The sequence below is a fragment of the Phyllobates terribilis genome, unplaced genomic scaffold (genome assembly GCF_046119375.1).
Source record: "Phyllobates terribilis strain yellow unplaced genomic scaffold, ASM4611937v1 Scaffold_2__4_contigs__length_985480577, whole genome shotgun sequence".
Taxonomy (NCBI): Eukaryota; Metazoa; Chordata; class Amphibia; order Anura; family Dendrobatidae; genus Phyllobates; species Phyllobates terribilis.
The window spans coordinates 921,216,160-921,244,021 of NW_027362762.1; positions in this window are offsets into that span (position 1 = coordinate 921,216,160).

Sequence of the window (27,862 nt, forward strand, 5' to 3'; positions counted from 1 at the left end):
GTCCGTGCCCAGGGTGTCAAACTCAGTGTGTGGCAGTCTTGATAGGTGTTGTTTGAGTGTCGACTACGCCACCCGTTGATTTGCAGCTATGGAGCTGCCGCTGCAGGGCAGACCACTGAGGCCGGTGTAGAATTGTGCAGCGTGATAGTATAACCCCCAACGGGAGGGGTATGGCCTCAGGGCAGCCGACGTGGAGGATGGGGGTAGCAGGAACCACTCAGAGACGGTGCGGTGTAATTCAGGGTCTTTACTGGTAATAACGATAGACCCTCCCGGAGTACTTGCTAGCGAACGGGGCCTGGTCAGTCCTTGAGCAGATGGGATCTCCCCTGGCCAGGCGGAGTTGTAGGCCTCCCAAACTGACTGTACTCTTCTGGCTACCTTGCTAGAAGCGGATATAAGTAGCCCACGTCCCTGAGTGTGCCGTGTGGTGCTCACCCGTATGGCCGGTGACTCGGGGCCTTCTAATGGCTTCCGCTCCACGATGGCGGTGCTGGTCCCACGCGTGTGACCTTGCCTTCGGGTTTCTGGGCCTGAGGACCTGAAATCCCCTGCCGGTCGGCTTCTGCTGCTGGGTAAGAGTTAGTCCCCACAGCCTCGGACGCCGGGTCCGGTAAGAAAGCTTCTCAGTCAGGGCGAGCTCTGCAGCTGCCAGCCCCTGACTCGTAGTAGTATTGCTCCCACTGAGCTTCTGCTGTTTCTTCCTATGACTGTTTCTCGTCTCTACTCTCCTTGACTCCTCACCCTGCCTCAGCCCCGGGTTTATATAGGGGAAGTTCTTCCCCTCCCCAGACTGGGCAGGAGGTGTGGCATGCACAGGATCCCTGACCAAAGGACCTCCCACCTGCTCTCAGACATAACATTACATTACTGTGGAAACCAGACCCCTGGGGTGCCACAATTACGTCGTCTAGGCACAGCAGGACAGTTTTGAAGTTTCTGTGTCCTAGGCAACACTCCATTAACCGCTGGAAGGTTCCTGGGGCATTGCAGAGCCAGAATGGCATGCAGTTGAACTCGCTGAGGCCCATTGGTGTTGTAAACGCGGTCTTTTCTCTGTCCGCCTCTGCCACAGGAACCTGCCAGTACCCACTGGTGAGATCCAAAGTGGAGAAATAGTTAGCTGATCTCAATGCTGCTAATGATTCCTCAATTCTGGGTAATGGGTAGGCGTCCTTACGTGTAATGCGGTTAATCTGCCCGTAATCAACACACATCCTCATTGTACCATCCTTCTTTTTAACGAGAACTAATGGAGCTGCCCAGGGGCTACAACTATCTCTGATCACCCCAGCCTCGTTCATTTCCCGTAACATTCCTTTGGCACATTGATAGTGAGCTGGGGGTACAGGCCGGTACCTCTCTTTAATGGGCGGATGATCTCCTGTGGGGATATGATGTTGGACCCCTTTTACCTGCCCAAAGTCTAGTGGGTGTTTGCTGAAGACTCGCTCATATTCTTGGACCATCCAGTATATTCCATGCTTTTGGTGCAAAGGGGTGGAGTCAGTGCCTACTTGTAGCTTCTGACACCAATCCTCCATCTGCCCCTTGAAGCCGTTATCCTCCACCGGTTTGGATGGAGGCAAGGGTTCCACTGCCTTTATTGCATTGTTACTGACAGTGAACAGCTTAGCAAGGGTAGCATACTGGGGTAAATGGACCTCTTTCTCCCCACAATTCAGGATGCGTATCGGTACTCTCCCCTTGCGGACATCGACTACCCCCCTGGCTGTCAAGATGGTGGGCCTACTGTCAGAGTACACGGGTTCTACCAGGGCCTGATAATCTTGACCCCTGAGACCTATTGCTGCCTGACACCATATTAACATTTCACTCCTACGGGGCATTGCAATGGGGAATGGATCACTCATCCTGACACTGCCAACTTCTCCACCAGACAGCTCTACCTGTTGTCTTTTCATCAGGGCTCTGATCTCCTTCTGCAGAACTCGCTGCTGACTGGAACTGGCTGTCTCTGCGACCTGCTGCAACAAAAGAATAATTTCCCCAAGACAATTCTCTATCACATTGGTGCCTATAGTTAACATAGGATAACTTTCTCGGCGATCAATATCAACAATAATCATTCCTTGTGATGGCAGTTCTACTCGGCCAACTTTTATGGTCACCTCTTTATACCCAACCTGAGGCAAGGGCAGACCATTGCTGGCATAGATACTAAGATGTTCATCTGGACGGCGGGTAATGTCTGAATCAGTCCAGTATTGTTTATAAAGGATATATGGCATCCTTGTCACCTGGGACCCAGTGTCCAGCAGTGCGTTCATCGGGATGCCATCAAGCACGACAGGCAGGACCGGTCGTCCTCCCACGTACTTGTCTCGCCAACTTTGTGGGCCTTGTCATCTTACTCCTGGGGGTTGGCCCTCTGCCCCAGGGGTTGCTCGTTTAAATTACAGAATCTTGCGTAGTGCCCCTCCTTTTGACAGCGGCGGCAGATGGGTTGTCCGTCCTGGTCTTAGCGGTCGCTGTTCCTTCCTCTGGTCGGTAGAATTCTTCTCTGTCGTCGCCACGGGACGTCATCTGGGCTGGAAGCCAGCTGGATATTTTCCTTTGGAGACACTTGCATGGCCTGCACGGTTTTAGTTAGTGTAGCCACACTTTTGGTCAGCTCCTGGACCTGAAGGCGCAGGTCTGCAGATGTGTCATTGTCTAGAGTTTGCGCGTCAGCCTCCACAGGTGCTGGGGTAAAGGACGCTGCCTCCTGGTGGTATGTGATAGCTGGACGCCGGAGGGATGCAGTGCCGCCTGGGGTTGGTTCTCGCAGCACCCGGATGGCTCGGTCTTTAAATTGCGCAAAGTCCAGATCAGGGTTTTGCAGAGCCATAATGCGCAGCTGTGTCCGGTGAGCGTTAGACAGGAGCCCCTCAATAAACTGCTGTTAGCAACCTGTCCTCGTCTCGCACACTGTCGGGGTCTACCTGTTTAATGGCCTGCAGCGCCTCCTGCAGGTTTAGAGCGCAGTCCCGTACACTATCCTGCACCCTTTGTTTGCATCCGTAAAACTTCATTTTAATTTCTGCTGCGGTGCGGGTGTCAAAGGTATCCTTCAACCGGGCCAGTATTTCTTTTACAGTGCCTTTGTCACTGCCCGGCCAGGACTTCACCTCTCTCTGGGCTGCACCGATTATCTGTCCTATGAGGATGCTGACTTTTTGCTCCTCAGACAGGGGGTACACTTTAAACAAACTGCGCAGTCTCTCCTCAAAGTCGTTCAGGGTGTGCGACTCCCCTGAGTACTGGGGCAACCTCTCCGCCCCTGGTATATACGGCATCGATAACGGCATTACAGTGGCGGCGGCCGTGGCTGAATCCTCTCCTCGGTTGGGCATCCTCCTCCCCCCTAGTGAACCTCAGCCAGGTCCTGGGCATCTGCTGACATACCAGTATGCTGCTCTGCAGGCGGAAGGATCTCTTACCCGGCGGTTCAAGATCGGGGCCTCATGCGTCCCCTCGGCTGACGGCAAATGACGTGATAACACAGTTCAGTACAGTCTATGGCACACAGGACCCGGTTATACCGGGCTTCGTGAATCCTGTTCGTGACGCCAAGTTGACGCGCCCCCCTGGGCCGTGGGGTACTCGGTGGGGGGCCGGTCGTTGCTAGGGGAGATGTCACAGTGGCGGTGACCCCATCTGTGACCCAGGGCGGTCAATAAAAGGGAATATTTACAGGGGATTTATAGTTCTTGTATAGAGTTTGTGACGCCACCTGTGGTATGCGGCTAGAGAAAGCCGCCGCTGCGGAGAAGGTCCTCTGGAGCTGTTGTTAATGCAGCAGAGTTGGTTTAGCTCTCCACAGTCAGAGCTTAGCTCCAGGGCAGTGTAGACGTTGCTGTTATGGTGTAGTGCAGAGGATGGCGCAGTTAATAATCAGTCCACAACTTAATGGCGGTTTTCCTCTTATCTTTACTTGCAGTGGTTAGGCAGACTGGGGCACGGGTACTAGCTGGTAGTAGAGGTCCGGGCGGCCTGGAAGCAAGTTGGGGGATCCACCTTGCCAGGTGGAGTTGTAAGCCTTCCCTTTTGCGCTACCTCTTTGGCCCTGCTGCTTGTAGCTATGCTGCGGCCCTCGTCCCTGAGTAAAACATCTTTGTGCTCACCCGTAAGGCAGGCAGCTCGGGCCTTCCTGGAGTGTCGCTCCCACGTGGTGGTGCTGGGCCCTATCGTGCTGCTGAGCCTCCGGGCGTCTGATGGGGTCAGGAGACCTGCAGTCTCCTGCCCTCCGGTTTCTGCTGCTGGGCCTTCGGTGCCCCACAACCTCGGACTCCGGTGTCCGGTTCTTCTGCGCGTTCCTCTGGGGTGAACTGCCATGCAGCTCCACTCCCTAGGTCCTTCCTCGTCGACGTCCTGACTTCAACTCCTCTCTGCTCTCCTCACACTAACTAACCCCGCCTCCAGATCCCAGTTGCCAAGGGGAGGAGCTCCCCTTGCTGGTCTGGAGCCAGGAAATTGTTGCATGCTAGCGAAACCTGATTAGGGGACCCCTGATTGCTTCCAGGCCCTTGTGAGGGAGGCAATGCCACTGTGGCAACAGGACTCCTGTGGTGCCACACATGCAGCTGCCCGCTCGGGTCAGGATAGCCGCCAGCCAGTCCAGGCCATTCCCCATTCGATTTATAAGGCTGTCTGACTTTTCGCTTAGGAAAAATCTTCAATATCAAATCTGAGGCAGTCAAACTCCTGCTTTCCCCATCAATCAACTGATTGATGAGGCCGCAGCATACCAGGAGTATTACAGCTCTCTACGTGTGGATGGGAGAGCGCTTGCAGTGCCATTTATGGCCACTACACTATATATGGTACTGTACCACTTCCAGTAGGGTCCCCTTTGATCAGCTGTTTGGTGAAGTAGGCGGAAGTTGGACAACCATCAGTTTTATATAGACCTAAGAATAGGTCATCAATGTTAGAGACCTGGAGAAAACTTAAAGAAATGGCTGAAAATGGGGGTACCAGGAATTAAACCCCTCATCAACTTAATATTGTCGACCTATCTTAAGAATAAGTCATTAAAGAAGTTGTCCACTATTAGGACAACCCCTGTCATACCCCGCGCATGGCCAATTTTTTCACAATGAACTAGACAAATGATGTTTTAGGCGCTGCAAATCAGAATAAAAGTTTTTTTTGTTTTTTTTCCTCTCTGTTGCAAATATATTAGCAAATTAAACATTTAGTACCTAATAAGAGTTATCAGATAGTGTTCACTAAGGGCATGTACTTCTTCTCCCTGTATGATGTTGACCAATCATAAGCATCCAGCAACAAACTAGAGAACGTTCCCGACAATAGCTTGTAGCAGTTTCTTAGTGTGTGAGATGTAAGGATACAGCTCTGGTCTCCTGGTCTAATCTCACACATAATTAGAAAATGCAGCTGAAACTCAACTGTGCTGCCCCTTCGTTCCCAGGGACTTTATCTGAAAGGTGATAGTCATCTGTGCTTTCTAATCATGCAGGAGGTTAAGGCCCTGTCACACATAACGAGATCGCTAGCGATCTCGTTGATGCGTCACGGTTTTCGTGACGCAATAGCGATCTCGCTAGTGATCTCGTTATGTCTGACAGGCAGCAACGATCAGGCCCCTGCTGTGAGATAGCTGATCGTTACAAAGCTCCCTGGACCATTCCTGGGTCGTTGCGCTCCCGCTGGGCAGTGTGCATCACTGTATTTGACACCTTATCAACGACCTCGTTAGCGATTCAGAACTGAGACACGTAGGCGTACATAAATTGGACTTTTCCGCGCCCCTCGTCCTCGATTGGTGGTTGCTACTGCGTCCTTGTTTTTTGGATCCCACCAGCGTTCTCCGGCTGTGACTCCACTTTGAAGAAATCAGACATCTTTAGCGTGGTAGATATTGTTTGGGGTCTCAAATGAGTTTCCATTTTTAATTCATTTATAGGACATCTACCAATTGTCTGCTATCATTGCTCTTCAGGGAGGGAGGGCTTGGCTTCTATCTGTATATATATGCTTTTCCATGGGCAGATATTTTAGGGGTCTCGTGCACACACACCCACACAGCACGTTTTCTGACACGCTGTCCTGGCCAACCGCTTCAGAGCTTTTCACACGCCAATTAACATGAAGCTTAAATCAATAGACTCTGTTGTTTTGGCCTGTTGCACGCTTCACAACTTTCTTCGTCGATGTGATGCAATTACGTACTGTCCGCCTGGCTTCATGGACTCTGTGGACCGAGCCAATGGGGAAGTGGAGCTCCGTGAATGGCGTGCAAACGATCCTGCAATTGCAGGCCTTCAACCAGTGGGACATGGCAGAAACACCCATGATGCGAAGACCTGCCGCGAAAACTACTGCCAGTATTTTAACGGTCCTGGTGCTGTTCCTTGGCAGCATCAGAACCTATAGTGGGCAACTACTCATGTTTCTACACTACTGACATTTCTGTACTGATGTGTCTAATAAACTGTGTGTTCTACTATGCAAAAGCTTTGTTTCTCATTCCTTCAGTAGTAGCAGTAGTCACCGCAGTAAGCAGTCCATATATATATATACATATGTATACACATGCGTATACAGATACATACATACATACATACATGCATATACATTCGTGTACTCGTATGTAAACAGATTCATCCATGTACTCATACATATTTTTAAGTACATAAATATATACACACACACTCATATACACATACAGATACAGATAACTATATATACACATACATACTCTCAAACATACAGATATGCATACACATAAATGGCCATTTACATCTCTATACAGTTATATGAAAAAGTTTGGGCACCCCTATTAATCTTAAGCTTAATGTTTTATAAAAATTGGTGTTTTTGCAACAGCTATTTCAGTTTGATATATGTAATAACTGTTGGACACAGTAATGTTTCTGCCTTGAAATGAGGTTTATTGTACTAACAAAAAATGTGCAATCTGCATTCAAACAAAATTTGACAGGTGCATAAGTATGGGCACCTCACCAGAAAAGTGACATTAATATTTAGTAGATCCTCCTTTTGCAAAAATAACAGCCTCTAGTCGCTTCCTGTAGCTTTTAATGATTTCCTGGATCCTGGATGAAGGTATTTTTGACCATTCCTCTTTACAAAACAATTCCAGTTCTGTTAAGTTTGATGGTCGCCGAGCATGGACTGCCCTCTTCAAATGATCCCACAGATGTTCAATGATATTCAGGTCTGGGGACTGGGATGGCCATTCCAGAACATTGTAATTGTTCCTCTGCATGAATGCCTGAGTAGATTTGGAGCGGTGTTTTGGATCATTGTCTTGCTGAAAGATCCATCCCCTGCGTAACTTCAACTTTGTCACTGATTCTTGAACATTATTGTCAAAAATCTGCTGATACTGAGTGGAATCCATGCGTCCCTCAACTTTAACAAGATTCCCGGTGCCGGCATTGGCCACACAGCCCCAAAGCATGATGGAACCTCCACCAAATTTTACTGTGGGTAGCAAGTATTTTTCTTGGAATGCTGTGTTTTTTTGCCGCCATGCATAACGCCTATTTGTATTACCAAACAACTCAATCTTGGTTTCATCAGTCCACAGGACCTCTTTCAAAAAGAAATTGGCTTCTCCAAATGTGCTTTTGCATACCTCAGCCGACTCTGTTTGTGGCATGCTTTCAGAAACGGCTTCTTTCGCATCACTCTCCCATGCAGCTTCTCATTGTGCAAAGTGCGTTGTATAGTTGACTGATGCACAGTGACACCATCTGCAGCAAGTTGATGCTGCAGCTCTCTGGAGGTGGTCTGAGGATTGTCCTTGACTGATCTCACCATTCTTCTTCTCTGCCTTTCTGATGTTTTTCTTGGCCTGCCACTTCTGGCCTTAACAAGAACTGTCCCTGTGTTCTTCCATTTCCTTACTATGTTCCTCACAGTGGAAACTGACAGGTTAAATCTCTGAGACAGCTTTTTGTATACTTCCCCTGAACAACTATGTTGAATAATCTTTGTTTTCAGATCATTTGACAGTAGTTTTGAGGAGCCTATGATGCCACTCTTCAGAGGAGATTCAAACAGGAGAACAACTTGCAAGTGGCCACTTTAAGTAGCTTTTCTCATGATTGCATACACCTGGCTATGAAGTTCAAAGCTCAATGAGGTTACAAAACCAAGAAAAGTGCTTTAGTAAGTCAGTAAAAAGTAGGTAGGAATATTTAAAACAAGAAAATGATAAGGGTGCCCATACTTATGCACCTGTCAAATTTTGTTTGAATGCAGATTGCACATTTTCTGTTAGTACAATAAACCTCATTTCAAGGCAGAAACATTACTGTGTCCAACAGTTATTACATATATGAAACTGAAATAGCTGTTGCAAAAACACCAATTTTTATAAAACAGTAAGCTTAAGATTAATAGGGGTGCCCAAACTTTTTCATATAACTGTATATATTCATATAAATATATGGACATCCATACATCTGCACAGGAACAATGCACACACCAGTGTTCCCGTCTGACCGGAGACGCAGTAGCGATCCCATCTGACCGGAGACGCAGTAGCGATGTTAAACCAAGGCCGCCCAATCAGAACGCAGTAGCGTCCACCAATCAGAGATGAGGGGGAGCGGAAAAGTGATTTTATGCACGCCTTTGTGACACAGTACAGTCCCTATCAAGGTGTGGATCGTTGAAATAGCTGCTGTGTGAAAGCGTCCCAACGACCGCCGAGATCGTTAGTTAGATCGCTGGGGCGGCCGAAATCGTTGGTAAGTTCTGCATGTTTGACAGCTCCTCAGCGATCACGAAACGACTCTCCAGTGATCCCAAAACCGTGACGCACTAACGATCTCGCTAGCGATCTCGTTATGTGTGACGGGGCCTTTAGCCCAGGAGATCAGAGCTGTACCAATAAACATAGGCGGATTATAATGAGGGCAATCCAGGCGACCGCCCGGGGCCCCGAGCCGGCAGGGGCCCGCGGCTCCAGGCGGGGTGTCCAATGCCGGATTGCCCTCATTATATGTGTGGGCCGCCGCGGGACATAGCGGTAGCAGTGGCGGGAGGGGGGGGGCCCGGACCTCTCCCCCAGCTGCGGCCGCCGCTACTTCTTCATCGGCCTGGCCAGCACTGCAGCAGTTAACTTCCCTGTGCTGGCCCGGCCACGTCACTGCTAGGAGACACGGCCCTGTGCGCGGCTGTGTCTCCTAGCTGTGATGTCACGCAGTGCACCCCAGCCTGCAGTGCTGCACCGGAAAAGAGACAGAGCAGGCAGGAGAAATGGAGCCGGGGGATGGTGAGTGTGTGTGCATATGTCTTTGTCTGTGGGCAGATGTGTGTGTGGGCAGGTGTGTGTGTGTGTGTTTGTGGGCAGGTGTCTGTGTGGGCAGGTGTGTGTGGGCAGATGTGTGTGTGTGTGGGCAGGTGTGTGTGTGTGGGCAGGTGTGTGTGTGTGTTTGTGGGCAGGTGTGTGTGTGTGTGTGTAGCCATCTATACACGTATACTCAGCAGGAGGCCGCACGTAGCCATCTATACGGTGCCATCTATACACAGCAGGAGGCCGCACGGCGCCATCTATACACAGCGGGAGGCCGCACGGCGCCATCTATACACTGCGGGAGTCTCAGTGCTTTGCAACAGCAGTCAATAAATTCTGCTTGACTAATTCTGAGCACCATAAAGTCTGGTTCGCTTCTAACCTGCTGTCTTCATTTTCAGCTTGCTGAATTCTAACTCATTTACAAAGACGATCCCTTTGCTGGTCTCTTTCACTTTGAATACCTGTAAGTGCTCCACTTAATGTCATATTTTTGATTCTGTTCTTCTTCATCTTTTGGCATGTGCAATTGTATGAGCAAGTATTCATATGAATTTATGACCTACTTAAACCTTCGAGGACCTTAAATTTTATTCAATCAAATTTTTTTCCAGTTTAAAACTATGGGACATATATGTGCCTTGGTCCTCAAAGGGTTTTTAAAGGGGCTGCAAACATAAATATGAGAAAAATAATTCAATTAGTGCTTTTTGTGTTCATTTAATTTTTATTTGAAGTCCATTTTTTTATATACCTTGAAATTAAGCCCTACCCCATGGAATGAAGCCCTACCTACATGACATCTGAGAGCTACATGGATCCCGCTTGTGAGGTGCCTGTCCGTCACTACTATTCAGTTTTAGGGTCCACTCACTAAGCCATATATTCTCTCATGCAAGAGAATAGGGCCAATTATGCTAATGACACTCGGCTCAAACTCTGTCAGAGCTTCAACTGAGTGTGATCCGATTCTCTCGCAGCACAGATATGGAGAAGATGGAGAACTTAATTTCTCCATCTTCTCCATAGTCTCTGTGAGTGTTCATCGGACTGCACTTGGATGACATCCGAGTGCAGTCCAATGTTTTACGTGCACCCGTAGACTTGTATGGGTGCACATGGTCCGAATATCCAATGAGATTATTTTCTCATGCCAATAATCGCAGATCTGCACTGTCCCATAGTATAACTTAGGGCCGAGTCCTATCCGATAAAACATCACATAGCATTCGGCCGTGTTATACGACAGTGTGAGCGAGCCCTTACAGTCAAGGAATATTTACATGCAGATGATGATATTACTCTCCAATTGTATATTTTTTTAGGCAAGTTCATAGTAAATGCTTTGCCTTTTTGACATGTGATCAACTAAAGAACAAGAAAGATTTAGGACCTCCCCTATACAGAAACGGAAAATAGTTTGGAGGACTTGCATGCCCTTTTTTATTTATTATGAGAAAATCATAAAAGATCCCGTTTTTTAACCATGCTGTGACTTTCTGCTGAGGGAGAGGGAGAGAGCTGCCCTATTCAGAGTCTGTAATAAGACCTGCTGACAAAAGTGTTGAAGATACAGTCTAATGTGAATTAACAATGAAAAAAAGTTAATTTCACAAATGGCTTGTAATTTTTTTAATACAAACTTTTTTGTCTTTATAGCTCCTTTAAAGGGAATCTGTCATCAGGTTTTTGCCACCTAATCTGAGAGCAGCATAATGTAGGGTTAGAGGCACTGATTCCAGTAATGTGTCACTTACTGGGCTGCTTAGTGTTGTTTTCATAAAATCATTGATTTGTCAGAAGGTAATTGACTAGTAAGTTCTGTAGGACCCCACCCCCATCACTGATCAGTAGATTTCTGTGTACATTGAGCATGGGCAGAAAGCTGCCAATCAGTGGTGTGGGCGGGGCTATACAGAGCACAGCATTCAGAGAGCTGCTAGATCTGCAGCAGATAAAACGGTGATTTTCTCAAAATGACAACAAGCAGCTGAAAAAGTGACACATCGCTGGAATCAGGGTATCTGCCACTATATTGTGCTGCTCTCAGATGGGGCAGCACAATTAATATTGTGCCAAATTAATTTCCTGTGAACTATCACATGATCTATCACAGGGGATCATGTGACATGTCATGTGATAAATCAGGTGTGGGGGGGGGCTGCGCCTTCTAAACTGCCCGGGGCCCTTGCTACTCTTAATCCACCCCTGCCAATAAATATCACACACTAAGAAATCTGCTCTAAGCTATTGTGGGGCGTGTTTTTCTTTCTCCATTGTGTTGTTGCCTGCTTATGATTGGTCAACATCATACATGAAGAAGAAGTACACACCCCTAGTGAACAGTATCTGATAACTCTCATTAGGAATCAAATATTACAGTGGGGGCGTGTTCTTTTCTGCTGTATTGCTACTTGCTTATGATTGGTCAACTCATACACAGAGAAGTACCAGTGAAAACTCTGATAAAACCAACTTGGACTTAAGAAAAGTTAACTAATTAGGTGCCCAATACGTTGATTGATAATTTCTCCGCAGCACAGGTGCAATCTTTAAAATATAAATAAATAAAACATTTCATTCCTCTCTGCATCCACTATTACATTGTGTCCAGTTCAACATGCAAAATTTGATGGTTGTTTCTTTTTAAGCTTCAGGAGACAAAGTTGTATACAGTTATAGATGAAAAGAGCCAAAAGGACACACAAGGAGAAAGCAACACAGATATCTCCTCTAACCATGATGGAGACTATGTTTGTAATATGCAACAGGGGGCACAATATGTACCAAAATATTTCGCTCTCTCTGTAATCTCCACTGTTTGGTAATTACATGTATTTTGTGACTTTGTATCTGTTCTCAGAAATCCTGCAGCTCCAGACATGGATCCACGCTGCTGTAATTGTATATGCATGCCCGATAGAGGGAAAAGCGCAGCGGTGTGCAGTGATAGAGGAAGGCTGGGCTCTCCCCTATAGTCATTAAAAATACTCATGCCTTTTAAGGGTAAAACACCCAGCACGCACAGCTTTTACTACAGCCTTTAAAAGGTTTTCCAGCTCCCTCTCCACCATGTCTTTGAACTGTACAGCTTTACACATATAGAAATCAGAAACAACTAGGTCCTCACAGACCAGCAGCCACAGACACAAGATAGCAAAGGCGATAATCACATTTTATTTGTTTGCCGTATTTCTCATCTTTGTCCTCGTTTCAACTTTATGAATGCAATGCAAACAGCAGAGAAGACTGACATGTAAGCTGTAGATGATAAGGAGTGGGAGAAAAAGACCATTTAAAGGGCATTAAGGGTCTGGGTAAAGCTGCACGACAACATTACTGAAGTGGACACTATTATGCTCGTCCATAGTGGTTGTTGCACAGTGTTGGAGAAAGTGATAATGACTTTGTATATCTCTGGAGAGACCTCAGATCCAAATAAACATAAGTGTCAGGATCAGGACAATTTCAATTTGAATAAAATCTGCCAAAAACAAATTTTTGGGAGATTTGCTCATCTCTATAATAAGCATATTATTGGTCTATGTGCAGAATGAATATCACACAGACAGCACATGGATCCATGTTCAGATCAGGGGCGTACATAGAAATCATGCGGCCCTATAGCAGAAGTTCTGATTGGGTGCCCCCCCCCCCAAAAAATAAATAAATAAATAATTGTTGAGGTGATAGAAGAGCAGATCTCACAACTTTCCAGCCTTTACATAGTAATTTTCCTCCTGCTGAAGTCCTAGAGTCCTCTTTCATTGCCCCCGCAAAGTATTATGCAAACAAAAGTGGCCCGCCCCTCCCCAAACACAGTATGATACCCCCATGGTGAATTCCTCCACATGCACATTATAATGACCCTAATGTACCCCATCTCAACTCTCAAGGCATAGTATTGTGACCCCAACACAGTATGATCCCCCAACTGTGACCCCCACACACCACCATGGTTCTCCACACAATATAATGCACCCCCATAGTCCTCCATACAGCATAATGCACCCTCATGGTCCTCCATACAGCATAATGCACCCCCATGGTCCTCCACACAGAATAATGCACCCCCATGGTCCTCCATACAATAAAATGCACCCCCATGGTCCTCCATACAGTATAATGCATCCCCATTGTCCTCCATACAGCATAATGCACCCACATGGTCCTCAAAACAGTATTATGCATCCCCTTGATCCTCTATACAGCATAATGCACCCTCATGGTCCTCTATACAGTATAATGCACTCCCATGGTCCTCCACAAAATATAATGCACCCCCGTTGTCTTGCACCCATATATAATGCGCCCCCCATGATCCTCCACACAATTTAATGTGCCCACCATGATCCTCCAGACAGTATAATGCACACCCATGGTTCTCCACACAATATAATGCATCCCCATTGTCCTCCATACAGCATAATGCACCCACATGGTCCTCAAAACAGTATTATGCATCCCCTTGATCCTCTATACAGCATAATGCACCCTCATGGTCCTCTGTACAGTATAATGCACTCCCATGGTCCTCCACAAAATATAATGCACCCCCGTTGTCTTGCACCCATATATAATGCGCCCCCCATGATCCTCCACACAATTTAATGTGCCCACCATGATCCTCCAGACAGTATAATGCACACCCATGGTTCTCCACACAATATAATGCACCCCCATTGTCATCCATACAGTATAATGCACCCCCATGGTCCTCCATACAGTATAATACACACCCATAGTCCTCCATACAGTATAATGCACCCCCATGGTCCTCCATACAGAATAATGCACTCCCATGGTCCTCCATACAGTATAATGCACTCCCATGGTCCTCCAGACAGTGTTATTATTATTATTATTTATTATTATTTATTATTATAGTGCCATTTATTCCATGGCGCTTTACATGTGAAAAAGGGGGTAAACATAGCAAATACACTTACAATAATCTTAAACAAAACGAGTCAGCGACTGGTACAGGAGGAGAGAGGACCCTGCCCGCGAGGGCTCACAATCTACGAGGGATGGGTTAGGATACAGTAGGTGAGGGTAGAGCTGGTCATGCAGCGGTATGATGGAATGGTAGTTTCTGCAGGTTGTACGCTTGCCGGAAGAGGTGGGTCTTCATGTTTCTTTTGAAGGTTTCCACGGTGGGCAAGAGCCCGATATGTTAGGGTAGCGAGTTCCAGAGTAGGGGGGGATGCACGGAAGAAATCTTGTATGCGATTGTGGGAAGAGGAGTTAAGAGGTGAGTAGAGAAGGAGATCTTGTGAGGATCGGAGGTTGCGTGTAGGTAAGTACCGGGAGACTAGGTCACAGATGTATGGAAGAGACAGGTTGTGGATGGCTTTGTATGCCAAGGTTAGGGTCTTGAACTTGAGTCTCTGGGTAATGGGGAGCCAGTGAAGTGATTGACAGAGGGCGAAGGCCGGGGAGTAGTGGGGGACAGGAGGATTAGTCAGGCAGCAGAGTTTAGGATAGATTGGAGGGGTGCAAGAGTGTTAGAAGGGAAGCCACAGAGCAGGAGGTTGCAGTAGTCGAGGCGGGAGATGATGAGGGCATGCACTAGCGTTTTTGCAGCGTCTTTGCTGAGGAATGTGCGGACGTGAGAATGTGAGATAGCAGACAGATATTGTGGGATTCTGGTTAGTAAGGAGTTGATGTCGGGTCCAGAGAGGTAGATCTGTGTGTCATCAGTATAGAGGTAATACTGAAAGCCATGAGACTCTATGAGCTGTCCCAGGCCAAAGGTGTAGATGGAGAAGAGCAGGGGCCCTAGAACTCAACCTTGGGGGACACTGACAGATAAAGGGCGAGATGAGGAGGTGGTGTGTGAGAGGGAGACGCTGAATGTCCGGTCTGTTAGGTATGAAGAGATCCAAGATAGGGCCAAGTCTGTGATGCCAAGAGAAGAGAGTGTCTGTAGTAAGAGGGAATGATCCACTGTGTCGAAGGCAGATTACTGGTCCAAGAGGAGGAGGACAGAGTAGTGTCACTTGGATTTGGTGGTTGGTAACTCGTTGGTGACTTTAGTCAGGACAGTTTCAGTGGAGTGATGCAGTCGGAAGCCTGATTGTAAGCGGTCGAAGAGGGAGCAGGAGGAGAGGTGGGAGGACAGTTCAAGGTGGACGTGTTGTTCTAGTAGTTTTGAGGCATAGGGGAGAATTGATATGGGGCGATAGCTAGACAGAGAGGATGGAACAAGAAAGGGTTTTTTGAGGATGGGTGTGATCGAGGCATGTTTGAAGCATGAGGGGAAGACGTCAGTTGTTAGTGACAGGTTGAAGAGGTGGGTTAGGGCTGGGATGAAAACTGTGGTAAGGTTAGGGATGAGGTGGGATGGGATTGGGTCGAGTTCACAGATGGTGAGGTGTGATTTGGAGAGTAAAGAGGAGATCTTGTGTAATGATGGAGACCTTGGTTTTGGAGGAGGAAGGGTTGGGTAGATAGGCGGAGGGGCTGTGGGGTATAATGCACCCTCATGGTCCTCCATACAGTAGTATGCACCCCCATGATCCTCCATATAGTATAATGCACCCCCATTGTCCTCCATACAGTATAATGCACCCCATGGTCCTCCATACAGTATAGTGCACCATTATGGTCCTCCATACAGTATAATGCACCCCCATGGTTCTCCATACAGTATAATGCACCACATGGTCCTCCATTCAGCATAATGCACTCCCATGGTCCTCCATACAGTATAATGCACTCCCATGGTCCTCCAGACAGTATAATGCACCCCCATGGTGTTCCTTATAGCATAATACACCCCCATGATCTTCCATACAGAATAATGCACCCCCAAGATCCTCCACTCAATATAATGCACCCCCATGGTCCTCTATACAGCATAATGCACCCCCATGGTCTTCCACACAATATAATGCACTCCCATGGTCCTCCATTCAGCATTATACACACCAATGATCCTCCACGCAAAATAATGCACCCCCATGGTCCTCCATACAGTATGATGCACCCCCATGGTCCTCCATACAGTATAATGCATCCCCATGGTCCTCCATACAGCATAATAGCCCTCCCCCATGGTCCTCCACACATTATAATGTACCCCCATACATTATTATGGCCCCTGGCTACTGATTTAAAAAAAATAAACACAGTACTCACCTCTCATTGTTTCCACCTGATGCTCCAGTCTCCTGAGCGTGGGGTGTGAAGCGCCGGACATCTCAGAGCCACAGGCGCCCTCCAATAATGTAATCGCGCCCTCTGCTCTTACATGTCAGACATCTACATCATCATTGCTCGCACTGGACCTCACATCCAGCCGTCAGCACGAGCAATGATGATGGAGGAGGGAGCATCAGCAGACACTTCCACCCCCATCGTTCTGTGCGGGCGGCGGCCGGGTGCTAATGGGCGAACCCCCCGGTGCATGGGTCCCACAGCTGTGGTGTGGCCTGCCGCCATTGGCGGTACGCTAGTGGTTCAGATGAGTGTTTTTTCCACAGTAGTATGTTACCATAGAACTCAATGTGTATTTTCCAAAAAATAGGCTCCTGAACATGAACAATATATGGGCACTTTGCAGTACAATAGTTCATCATAATGCACAATTCCACTTGTTTTAGGGAAGAGTCACACGGTCATATAAATCGGACAGAAATCGGAACTCAATGTTTAAACTGTAAGGTGGCTATCCGACCCAAGTGTGACAGCTTGTATTTCTATACAGCAGTCACACTCGGGTCAGGAGAGCTGCCGGCCAGTCCAAGCATTGTGTTACGATCCCTGTCAAATATATACGGCCGTCTGACTCTTCTCTTATAAGTAGAAATGATTTCCCTTAGCCCTTGGCCCTCTGAGTGACTGCAGCAATGATATGTCTACCAGGGGTGTAACAATTGCGGTTGCAGAGGTCATGTCTGCAATTGGGCCCATGCGAGTGAGGGGCCCGCCGACAAAAGAACAAACTTCAACTGCATGTGCATCCTCAGACGCACATTCAGTTGAAGTGTAGCGGTGCAGAGACCTGTCGGGTCCGTGCACAGCAATACATACTGCCGACCAATCAGAGGCTAGCAGCTAACAGCGCCGTGCACGTGACTGGGGGCGCATGGCAGTGATGTCATGCGCTCCCATCACTTGCACGCTGAAGTCAGCTGCTGGCTTCAGGAAAGGACGCCACGTGGTGTGAGAGCGGAGGGAAGGTGAGTAGAATCATTTCTTTTTTTTCTATGCATTAGAGAACAGCGGCAGATGGGAGACATATACCAGGAGAATCATATATATACCATATATACCATCACTTGATTCATTTTTTCAGTAGATATTCCACGATGAGCAGGACTGTATATATATACAGTATATACCAGGATTGGGCCCAGGATAAGGGACATATACACCAGGATGGGGAACGTACAGTGGGGAAAATATGTATTTGATACATTGCCCATTTTGCAAGTTTTCCCACCTACAGAGAATGGAGAGGTCTGTAATTTTTATCATAGGTACAATTCACCTATGAGAGACAGAATCTTAAAAAAAAATCCATAAAATCACATTGTATGTTTTTTACATAATTAATTTGCATTTTATTGTATGAAATACGTTTTTGATACAATAGAAAACCAGCACTTAATATTTGGTACAGAAACCTTTTTTTGTAATTACAGAGGTCAGACGTTTCCTGTAGTTCTTGACAAAGTTTTCACACACTACAGTAGGGATTTTGGCCCACTCCTCCATACAGATCTTCTACAGATCTTTCAGGTTTCGGGGCTGTCGCTAGTCAACATTGAGTTGCAGCTCCCTCCAAAGATTTTCTACCCCACGAGGCGAGATCTTGCATGAAGCCTCAGACTGAGGCAGATTGACAGTCATCTTGTGTTTCTTCCATTTTCTAATAATTGTGCCAACAGTTGTTTCCTTCTCACCAAGCTGCTTGCCTATTGTCCTATAGCACATCCCAGCCTTGTGCAGGTCTACAATTTTGTCCCTGGTGTCCTTAGACAGCTCTTTGGTCTCTGCTATGGTGGAGAGGTTGCAGTGTGATTGACTGAGTGTGTGGACAGGTGTCTTTTATACAGGTAATGAGTTCAAACAGGTGCAATTAATACAGGTAATGAGTGCAGAGTAGAAGGGCTTCTTAAAGAAAAACTAACAGGTCTGTGGGAGCCAGACTTCTTGCTGGTTGGTAGGTGATCAAATACTTATTTCATGCAATAAAATGCAATTGAATTATTTAAAAATCATACAATGTGATTTTCTGGTTTTTATTTTTAGATTTTAGATTCTGTCTCTCATAGTAGAAGTGTACCTACGATAAAAATTACAGACCTCTCTATTCTTTGTAGGTGGGAAAAGTTGCATAATCGACAGTGTATCAAATATTTATCTTACCCATTGTGCATACCAAGATGGAGGACATATATGTATATATACCAGGATGGGCCAGGATGAGAGACATATATACTAGGATGGAGGACATATATATATATATATCAGGATGGGGCCAGGGTGAGAAACATATATAGTAGGATGGAGGAGATATTTACTAGGATGGGCCCAGTATGGGGAGCATATATACCAGGTAGAGCATAAGATGGGGGACAGTACTACAAAATGGGGGAGGGGGTGCAACTTCTATGTCCTTACGGGATTATAGGATTTAGAACGCTACAAGGGCCCATACTTCTGACCAACATGCGGGGGGCATGGGCCCAGGTCCAAATTTTGCACTAGGGCCCATTGGGCTCTAGTTACGTCATTGATGTTCATCAATGCTTTTAATGGATCCATTGCAAAGATTACATAAGAAAGTGAATTGGGCATTTTAATTATTTATATTTTTAAATTGTGGATGAAAAAAAGCTATTTTTCATGTGCTCATCTGCAGCCAGATAGATGATGACGTCTTGTAACCAGAATATTCCTTTAAAAATTAATCCTAAAGGAAACCTGTCAGCGTGGTTTTACATATAGATGAAGTACTCTGTTTAGGTGCTTGCTCTTCAATAAAAATGAACACCACTAACACCTTTTTTGTAGATATCGATGTGTCATTCATGAGAAAACTAGTGTAGAAGTCATATGCGAAACAGACTAAAAGTTCACTGGGGGCGTGTCAATATACATGGAAGGAGCTGCTCAAGTGTGCTAACATCCTCCCCAATGCACTTCCAACCTGATTTGCAAATTGCCTTCTACACATCGAATCTCTACAAAAAAGGTGTCATTTTTATTGAAGAACAAGCACCAATGCAGCCATACTACTACCTTATACGTAAAAACATGCTGACTGGTTTTCTTTAACTGTTGTGCAGACATGGTTTTGGTCACTAGATGGCACTGGTGGCAAGTAGGAATTTTCAGTTGCATTGTAGAAAGTGAACAAAATAGTCCAATTTCTAATATAATTGCTAAATTATACTTTAAATACTGATTTTGAAAATGAAGACACTTTGGTTTTGCTCCAGGTTTTTTCCTATCTACAATACCATTGTGCAATAAAGTAGGGCACTATACATAGTATTGCATTACAGTCCCATCACTCTATATGTGTTTATAAATATGGATATTATATAATAAAAAATGACGTTGCTATGTACTGATCTAGTATCAAATATCCACATGTATTTCCATCTCTAATCTCTATCCTCAGCTCTCATATCAGGGTACATGGTGAAACTGTTAGAAGGTGCGGGTCCAACTTGCGGATTTCCAGTTGGTGTATGGATCTTAGAGGCAATGCTCATTATTATAATGGAACATAATAACATGTAATAATAATTTTAATTATATAGCGCCAATATATTCTTCAGCACTTTAGAATTAAGCTGGGACATATACAGACAATAATTTCAATACAAGGTAAGACAGTTTAAACAGTAACATTAGGAATGAGGGCCCTGTTCGCAAGCTTACAATCTATAAGTGAATAGGGCAGACACAATAGGTGAAAAGTGTGTTGCACAGCTTCTGAATCTCCACAGTTGCGGTAGAAACTTCACAGAGCAGATTACATGGGATAACAAGCTTTTACTTCTCAGAACATGAGGTAAAGGAAAAAACACACAGTCACATAGTACTGCACCAAGAAGTAAGAACAAAACAGAAAAAGCAAGAGAGACTTTTTTTCTTTTTACAATGGAGTAAACAAGGAAACTTTACACAACATCGCCATCTACTGATCAGCATAAAGTCCTCCTTCACACAAGCAAAGAAGTCCACAACTGTTGCATATACCAACACCCTTTCTCAACAGTAAGGAAACCCAATTTCTTCATTAGTCTCTGATGTTTTTCAGCATTCAATGCCTTTGTGAAAATGTCTGCTGTCATATCTTCAGTTGGACAATATTCTAATTTCAGGATTCCTTGTTCCTGATGGTCCCTCAAGAAATGATACTTCACATCAATGTGTTTGGTTCTTGGGTTAACTCTTTCCATCTGAGCAAGAACAAGACATCCCTGATTGTCCTCATTTAGTTTTGTTGGTTCCAACTGTGCTTGTCCTGGGTCTGTTATCAATTGTCTTAACCATAGAACTTCTTGACTCGCATGTGCTGCTGCAACATATTCTGCTTCTGTTGACGACAGCGTTACTATTGGTTGTTTTTTACTGGTCCAACTAATTGGTCCACCTGAGAGAAAGAAAAGATGGCCACTGGTAGATTTTCTGTCAGTTGGATCTCCAGCCCAATCTGCATCAATGTATCCAGTTAAAATGCATTTATCACTTGTAGGCAGTTTCAGTTTAACATTGCTGGTTCCTTTCAAATAATGTATTACTCTCTTCACAGTATTCCAATCCGCTTTATTTGGCTTGGACACTTTTCTACTCAGAATTCTTACTGCTGCTGCAATGTCTGGCCTTGTAACAGTCGTTAGATACAGTAATTTTCCTATCGCCATTCTGTTCTCTTCATTATTTGGTAACACATTTTTCTCACTACTCATCTCTTTAAGATAATTAGTTTCCATTGGAGACTTTGCTGGTTTTGCATCCTTTAATCCAAATGTTTTGGTTATGTCTTGAATCATGTGATTTTGGTTAAGTAGGAAACTGTTAACTTCTTCTCTTTCTATCTGTATTCCTAAGTACTGTTTCACATTTCCCAAGTCTTTGATCGAGAAATGTTGATTCAGGATTTTTAGTATGTCCTCTTTATCCCTTTCTTTTTCAAAACAAACTAAAATGTCATCAACATATATGAGTACATAGATCCATCTGTCCATTAGTCTTTTTGTGTACAGGTAAGGATCAGCTTTCCTTCTTTTTTCATTTGTGAGCACCTCCGTGATTTTATCGTTCCACCCTTTAGCAGTTTGTTTTAAACCGTATATACTTTTCTGTAATTTGCAAACCATGTTTGGGTTACTTTCATCTTTGAATCCTGGAGGTTGTTCCATGTAAATATCTTCTGTTAAACTTCCAATCAAAAATGCTGTCTTTACATCCAGATGTTTCAGTTCCATTTATTTCATTGCTGCAACTGCAAACAAAGTTCTTATTGTAGTATGTTGAACAACTAGAGCAAATGTTTCATCATAGTCTTCTCCATATTTTTGAGAATAACCTTTAGCTATGAGTCAGCTGTGCCATCTGTTCGATACTTTACTTTAAAAACCCATTTACATCCTATAGCTTTTCTTCCTTCTGGTAATTCTGTTAGTGTCCATGTTTTTGAGTCATACATGGATTTTATTTCTATTTCTGTTGCTTCTATCCATTTATTGGCTTCTTCTTCAGAAAGTCGAGATATGTCTTCCCAAGAGGTAGGCTCATAAATTTTACTTGTACTTGCCTTATATGAAAGGCGTATTGGTGGTTTTCCTTTGTTTTCTCTTATTGAACGTCTTGGTTCTGTGTCTGCTTGTAGTTGTTTCTCTTTACTTTCAGCATTCTGTTTTTTATTAATTTCAACTTCTTTTTCATCAGATATTCCTTCAGCTATATCATTGCTGTTTTTCTCATTTTTTGTTTCCAGTGAAATCATAGTGTCTTCATTTAGATCCTCAATAAATGTCACACTGTTACTCACCATAACTCTGTCTGTTTTGCGATCTAGGATTCTACATCCTTTGCAGTTTTCACTATATCCAACAAATATTCCTTCCATGGACCTATTTTGAAGTTTGGAACATTTTTCTGTTGGAATGAATACAAAAATTTTACAACCAAAAACTCTTAAATGATTTACACTTGGTTTCATACCTTGCCACAGTTGATATGTTTTTTTTTTCAGTTTTCTAGAAAAAAGTCGGTTTTGTAGATATGTAGCTGTCATTGCTGCTTCACCCCAATATTTCTCTGATAGTTTGGAATCTGTCAGCATACACCTTATCATTTCAGCCAGAGTTCTGTTTTTTCTTTCTGCTACTCCATTTTGTTCAGGTGTGTAAGGAACAGTCTTTTGATGCTCTATACCATTTTTTTCTTAAGTAGTTTTCTATTTGGTGTTCTGTGAATTCAACTCCATTATCACTTCTAATGACAATTGGCTTCCTCTGAAACTTGTTATTCGACTTTGTCATGTAGTCTACTAGTTTATTGAAAACTTCGCTTTTGTTCTTGATCCGACTTTGTCACTTAGTCTACTAGTTTATTGAAAACTTCGCTTTTGTTCTTGATCAAGTATGTGACTGTATCTTGAGTAGTCATCTATAAAAGTTACCATATATCTTTTGCCTCCTGATGTAGTCACTTTCATAGGTCCACATACGTCAGTATGCACCAAATCAAGTGGTCTTGTGATTTTTGTTTCACTTTTTTTTAGGAATAGATATCCTTGTGGCTTTTGATTTTATACAACATTCACATCTTACGGTAATTGAGCAATCAGATATCAATAGATCCTTTGTCAATTCTTTTTTTGTAGCTCCATTATACTTTCAGGATGTCTGTGTCCTAGACGTCTATGCCACATGTGAATATAATTCTTGTGATCATGTGTACACAACATCATCTGTTCCTTTAATGTGTCTAGATGACATAATTGTTCATCTACCTTGACATTAGTTATTACCTTGTTTCCTACTAGGATTGTACACTCATCATCTTTGAATTTTACAGTAAGTCCTATAGCTGTTAGACGTTTTACAGATAACAATCCTCCTTTTAATCCTGGAACAGATAACACATCCTGTACAAGTATTTTTGAATCATGCCCAAACTTGTTAGAACAGTTTAGCATTCCTTGTCCAACACCTTCTGCTATTATTTTGCTTCCATCTGCAAGATAAATGGCTTCCTTCTTATTTAAATTAAGTTCAGTAAAGACATTTTTATTACTTGTCATGTGACTTGTTGCTCCTGAGTTAATAAACCAACCCAAAGATGATTTCTTATCAGTCACTTTAAATGTGCCATTCCAATTATTTTCACATGAATCAAAAAATGTGTTTTTCACCTCCTGTGTATTCTCTTTATGATGTAGTTTCTGTTGTTCTGCTTTCCATATAGTACAGTCTTTCTTTAAATGTCCTTTTTTCTTACATCTGAAACATTCTCTTGTCTCTTTATTATAGGGTCTTTTTGATTCTGTAGCATTAAGAGCATTTCCATTATCTTTTTCAGTAGAAGAATCATTTGTTTGTTCTTTCCTTCTTTGATATTCATCTATGAGTCTGGTCTTCACAAACTCTAATGTAATGTCTGTTTCAGGTCTTGTCTCTAGCGCATTTATCAAAGCAGTATATGAGTCCGGTAAACTGCACAATAATATTGCTGCTACATGGCTTTCCTTAATATCTTCACCAATTGATCTCAGTTGTGATATCACTTCCATAACAGAGAATATATGCTTCTGCATGTCATTGTCTGAACTTAGTCTCATACTTAGCAGAAATAACTTGAGATTTAAGCTGGGTCTTTCATGTAGCTTTCTTAGTGCTTCCCACATTCCCTTTGCTGTATCCTCATTTCTTATGTAGATTAATTGAGCATCATCCATTAATAGGCTGATGGTAGCTCTTGCATGTCTATTTTTTCTTTGTTGATTATCCTCAACAGGTCTATCTGTAGTGATTACTTCCCATAAATCATCTTTAGACAATAACATTTCTACTTTGAACTTCCATAACTGATAATTCACATTATTCAGCTTAGCTACTGTGAGTTTTAGCTCTGTGCTACTTGTCATCTGTAACTTGTCTTACTTGTTTGGAGAGAATTGTACTAAAGAATTCTTCTGCATTCACCAGGGTCTTGCTGAGAGTTACGGTGTCCTGGGTGTCTGGGGTCCTCGGTGCCTGGGCCCATAACCTGTTGCACAGCTTCTGGATCCCCACAGTTGCAGTAGAAACTTCATAGAGCAGATTACATGGGATAACAAGCTTTTACTTCTCAGAACATGAGGTAAAAGAAAAAATGCACAGTCACACAGTACTGCACAAGGAAGTATGAACAAAACAGAAAATACAAGAGAGACTTTTTTTCTTTTTACAATACAGTAAACAAGGAAACTTTACACAACATCGCCATCTACTGTCAGATCAGCATAAAGTCCTCCTTCACATAAACAAAGAAGTCCACAACTGTTGCATATACCAACAAAGTGCTTGTTATTTCAGGTCTAGCAATTATAATAAATAGGGATTTTCATATAGAGCTGCATGATCCAGTCAGCCAATATGTTTAAGAGCAATTGTCAAGTGCAGTTATCGTGTGCATGGAGGGTGTGGAGACAAATGAATAGGAGTGAGCAGATTCTGAATAATATTTAAAGGAGGGAACAGGGGAGAATTAGGTTAGTGAGTTGAGGTGATAGGTTTATTCACTGGCCAAATATTTCTTGACCTAACTGTACATGACATAAATATCTGATCAATACGGATCCCACCGCTGGAACTCGCATCTATCTTAGAGAGATGAATGAATGTGTGCCTCTCTCCAGTGAGGTCTGAAAACAGCACAAAATGCCTCTGCGCAGCACAACATTACCACCATGGCGATGCCAAATAACTGCCACAGTATTGCACTAAATACCTCCTCAGCAACACAAAACACCACAGTGCAACCAAAAATATGCACTAATAAACCAATCTCCTTTCCCATCCACACCACTTACTGGTGGCATCATCATCATCATCATCATCATCATCAGTTATCTGATTCCAGCCCCCTTATCACCTGTCATGTCCCATGATTTAGGAATCAAACAGTATTGTATTGTTATTATCATTGTGTTGTTGTTATGCTGCCTTGCAATAGGGTTTACCCCTTTTAGAAGTTGCCCTCTCTCTCTTCTCCATGTGACTCTGATGTAGCTCTGATATCAGTAACGCTTCCCTTCTTCTTCCCCATTCTATATGTCAGCCATGTTAAAAAGCACATATGTCTGCATCTCTGGTTCAAAATAAGTTATTTTTACCTACTGTAATTGTGCATAATTACAAGAATTCAGCTGGAAAATAAACCTTCTTCTGGAATCTTCACACGTGCCTCCTGCAGTCGAGTTCAAGCTATGTGGTGAAATCAATTTGTGAGTAATGGTACATAGAGAGCCACAGAAACAGTCTCTCAAGTGCTACACACACTCGGCCTAGTTATGGAGTCAGAATATCACCCCTCTCCACACCCATCACCAATGGTAGCAGCATAAATACCCCTCTTCATAGTATTAGCAGCTCAATCTCCCAACAGATAGCAGATCAACACTTACCAATGCTGATAGCTGAGTAATCTCTCCCCTCTCCCCACTGGCAGCAGATCAACTCCCATGCAATCAACACCACCCCACCCCCACTGAGAGCAGATCAATGCCATTCCTTTCTTCTGGTGTCAGCATTTCCTGTAATTTACTGGCACTGCCAATACGCTGCTAAGGCCAGCAGTCATATGATCATTAAATCTACACTGGTCCTTTAAATTGTCTAGCCACGGAGATTTCACTGATAATGCAGGGCAGGCATTATCAGTGCAATCGATCAACAGACTGATCGGCCCACCAGGAATGTGCCCAGTCCGGGCTTGCATCATACAATACAGTTTAGATCACTGCTGTCTGCTGAAGATAATTCCTTCCAGCATAAGCCTGCAGCTGTTGTATTTTACAATACACCCAATCCAAGCATTTGCAGAAATGGACCACTGTGTTTCCCCACAATGCTATAGAAAAGAACTTATCTAACCTGACACTGAATTGACACTCTTGTCTTGGGTCCTGGGTACAAATTCTTTAATGAACATATTGACATCAAGTCTGTATGTTCTGCCCTTTATTTGGGTGGGCTTCATTTAGGTACTGATTAGGGATGAGCGAACCTGAACTGTAAAGTTTGGGGTCTGTACCGGACACCTAATGTCCGGTACTAAACCCCAAACGCATACTTTTAACAGGATATCCAGTTTGCTGTACTGATTTGGATGCCTAATGTTGTTGAAAGGCTGAAGAGCAGCCAATCAACAAGCTTTTAGGATGTGGGCACTTCCAGAGCCATCACAGCCAGACCAAGTATTGGCATGGCTGTGATTGACGGGCGCACCACATGATCCGGCCTGTACAAATGCTGGATCATGAGTGCTGCTCACATTCTGCTCTGATTAGTGTAGGGACAGGGCGCTGCTGGAGTAAGGGACAGAATTAGACTGTTACTCTGCAAAAAAGCCGCTGTGATTACTCTGCGACCATATCTGTGGGAGTATTATTTTATTCTACCGCTGGGTCTATATGATTAGTGTGTCTAAAAATTGTTCTACTATGCAGCCATCTTTTAGTGAGTAGTGTGTCTAAAAAAAATTCTAGTATGCAGACATCTCTTTCTTACTTGTGGGCTGAATTTTTTTCATTCTACTGCTATGTCTATACATGTAGTGTTTTATAAAAAAAAAAAATTCCACTATGCAGCCAACTCTTTCCCATTTGTGGCTGGAAAAATAATTTTATTCTACCGCTTTGTCTATATGATTAGTGTTTTTAAAACGTGTCACTACTATGCAGATGTCTCTTTCTTTGGGCCGAAAAAAAATATTTTATTCTACCGCTGGGTCTATACCATTAGTGTGTCTAAAATAAATTTCTGCTCTTCAGCCATCAGTTTGTGAGTAGTGCTTCTAAAAAAACTATTTTAGTATGCAGCCAACTTTTTTCCCATTTGTGGGCCTAAAAAATGATTTCATTCTACAGCTCTGTCTTTACGAGTAGTGTTTCTAAAAAAAAATTCTACTATGCAGCCGTCTTTTTGTGAATAGTGTGTCTAAAAAAAAATTCAGCCATCTCTTTTCCATTTGTGGGCCAAAAAGACTCTGTGTGTACTGTGCCAAAATGCCTCTGGGAGTAGTGTGCCAAAAAACCTCTGGGAGTAGTGTGCCAAAAAGCAACTGGCAGTAGTGTGACAAAAAGCCTATGAGAGTACTGTGCCATGAAGCCTCTGTGTATACTCTGCAACCTTGCCTCTATGTGTACTGTGCCAAAAAGCCTGTGTGTGTAATGTACGTGTCTGGATGCAATGCACAGATAACACAAGGCAATGACAGTCAGTGATCGATATAGTTCTATTAAAATGCAGTAGTAATTTTACAGTGAAATTAAAATAATTCTGAACTATTAGTGATAATAACAAGGTAAATCAACAATGTAACGAA